Genomic DNA, 2,587 nt, shown 5'->3' with positions numbered 1-2,587 from the left:
TGTGTGTATATCGGGGGTACGGGGGAGTCTGTCTCATGGTGTGTATATATCCGGGTATGGGGTAGCTTCTTTTCTGAGTGTATATACCAGGGTACAGGTGAGGCTCTTTCAGGTGTTGTATATCAGGGTTATGGGTGTGTGTGTGTGTACGTTGGGGGTACAGGGGAAGGCTCTCTCAGGTGCTGTATATCAGAGGTATGGTGAAGGCTCTGTGTGTGTATTGGGGGTACGGGGAGGCTCTCTCATGGTATATGTATCGGGGTACAGGGAAGGCTCTCTCAGGTGCTGTATATCAGAGGTATGGTGAAGGCTCTGTGTGTGTGTATTGGGGGTACAGGGGAGGCTCTCTCATGGTATATGTATCGGAGTACAAGGGAGGCTCTCTCAGGTGCTGTATATCAGAGGTATGGTGAAGGCTCTCGGTGTGTGTGTATTGGGGGTACGGGGGAGGCTCTCTCATGGTATATGTATCGGGGTACAGGGAAGGCTCTCTCAGGTGCTGTATATCAGAGGTATGGTGAAGGCTCTGTGTGTGTGTATTGGGGGTACAGGGGAGGCTCTCTCATGGTATATGTATCGGGGTACAGGGAAGGCTCTCTCAGGTGCTGTATATCAGAGGTATGGTGAAGGCTCTCGGTGTGTGTTTATTGGGGGTACAGGGGAGGCTCTCTCATGGTATATGTATCGGGGTACAGGGAAGGCTCTCTCAGGTGCTGTATATCAGGGGTATGGTGAAGGCTCTCGGTGTGTGTGTGTATTGGGGGTACAGGGGAGGCTCTCTCATGGTATATGTATCGGGGTACAGGGAAGGCTCTCTCAGGTGCTGTATATCAGGGGTATGGTGAAGGCTCTGTGTGTGTGTGTATTGGGGTACAGGGAAGGCTCCCTCAGGGTGATGGACAGGTGTGAGTTGACAGCTGCACTGTTCGTCTCCCTGCACTGTGACGGGATAGTCAGTGCAGCCTCGGGCCCTTCTGTATGAATGGCGTAGTTGTTATGTATTCGGAAGATGCTCACTCAGCGGAGTGGAATGGAAAGACTTTTAGCGTCAGCACAGAGTACGTCTGTTGTATGCGGCTCGCACACACAGACTGTAATTTCCACACACGGAAACTCGGCTGCTTCTGTTGGTTAAATCTATTAGAAAGTGGTCAGCTCAGGAATGCTGTGACTACCCCTCCATCTCTGGCTGTCACGCCATCCCACCGCTCTTCATTCCTGGCACTTTATGTACCACCCTGACACACACACAAGGGATAGCGGGCACCTCTCACTCAGTCTACCCATTTCTGGTAACCTCTGTACCACCCTGACACACACACCGGAGACAGCGGACACCTCTCATTCAGTCTACACATTCCTTGCCACCCTCTGTATCATCATTATACACATCAGGGACAGTGGGCACCTCTCACCCAGTCTACCCATTTCTGGTAACCTGTGTACCACCCTGACACACACACTGGAGACAGCGGGCACCTCTCATTCAGTCTTCTCATACCTTGGCACCCTCTGTATCATCATTATACACATCAGGGACAGTGGGCACCTCTCACCCAGACTCTACCCTTTCCTAGTACCCTCTGTACTACTGCCATACACATAAGGCAGTTGGCATTTCTCACCCAGACTCTACCCATTTATAGCACCCTCTGTACCTCCATCATACACATCAGAGACAGCGGGCACTTCTTATCCCGTCAACCCATTCCTGGCACCCTTAAACATTTGGTATCTCTCACTCAGACTGTATCTATTCCAGGCACCCTCTGCCTCTGTATCATCGTCATCACATATCAGAGACAACGGGCACTTTTTACCCATTCCAGGCACCCTCTGTATCATCATCACATATCAGAGACAACGGGCACTTTTTACCCATTCCAGGCACCCTCTGTATCATCGTCTTAACACATCAGAGACAGTGAGCACTTCTTACCCATTCGTGGCACCCTTAGACAGTTGGTGCCTCTCATCCATACTGTACTTATTCCTGGCACCATCTATACCACCATCATATACACCAGAAACAGCAGATTACTTTAACCCAGTCTACCCTTTCCTGGCACCATCTGGACTGCCATCACATACACCATAGACATCCAGTCTACCCATTTCTGGCACCCTCTGTATCATCCAGACACACGTAGGAGACAGCGGGCACCTCTCACCAAGGCTTTCCATTCCTGGCACCCTCTGTACCATCCAGACACACTTAGGAGACAGCGGGCACCTCTCACCAAGGCTATATATTGATGGCACCCTCTGTATCATCCAGACACACTTAGGAGACTGCGGGCACCTCTCACCAAGGCTATATATTGATGGCACCCTCTGTATCATCCAGACACACTTAGGAGACAGCGGGCACCTCTCGCCAAGGATATATATTGCTGCCACCCTCTGTACCACCATCACACACTGTGTGTTGTGTATGTTCCTTACCGCCGTCTCTGGTTCCTGCTGGCCTGGGTGCAAATGCTGGGCGCCAGATTTTTTTGTGAAATTGGAAATATATACAACCACACAGCTGATGATCTGGTGGGAGCAGCACTGAAGAGGGGGAGGCGTGCCCCCCCCCCCCCCC

The 2,587-nt window shown here is 51.3% G+C and overlaps 1 protein-coding gene across 1 annotated transcript in view; it reads left to right on the top strand.

Annotated features, from left to right (window-relative positions):
* Nucleotides 1-2,587, top strand: part of MTX1 (metaxin 1) — a 10,933-nt gene that overhangs the window by 2,669 nt on the left and 5,677 nt on the right. The window lies entirely within an intron of this gene.

The sequence above is a fragment of the Nanorana parkeri genome, unplaced genomic scaffold, assembly GCF_000935625.1.
Source record: "Nanorana parkeri isolate BGI_ZX_2015 unplaced genomic scaffold, ASM93562v1 scaffold897, whole genome shotgun sequence".
Classification (NCBI taxonomy): Eukaryota; Metazoa; Chordata; class Amphibia; order Anura; family Dicroglossidae; genus Nanorana; species Nanorana parkeri.
Note: the sequence above shows the minus strand (reverse complement) of the source record. Positions and strands in the feature narration are given on the sequence as shown.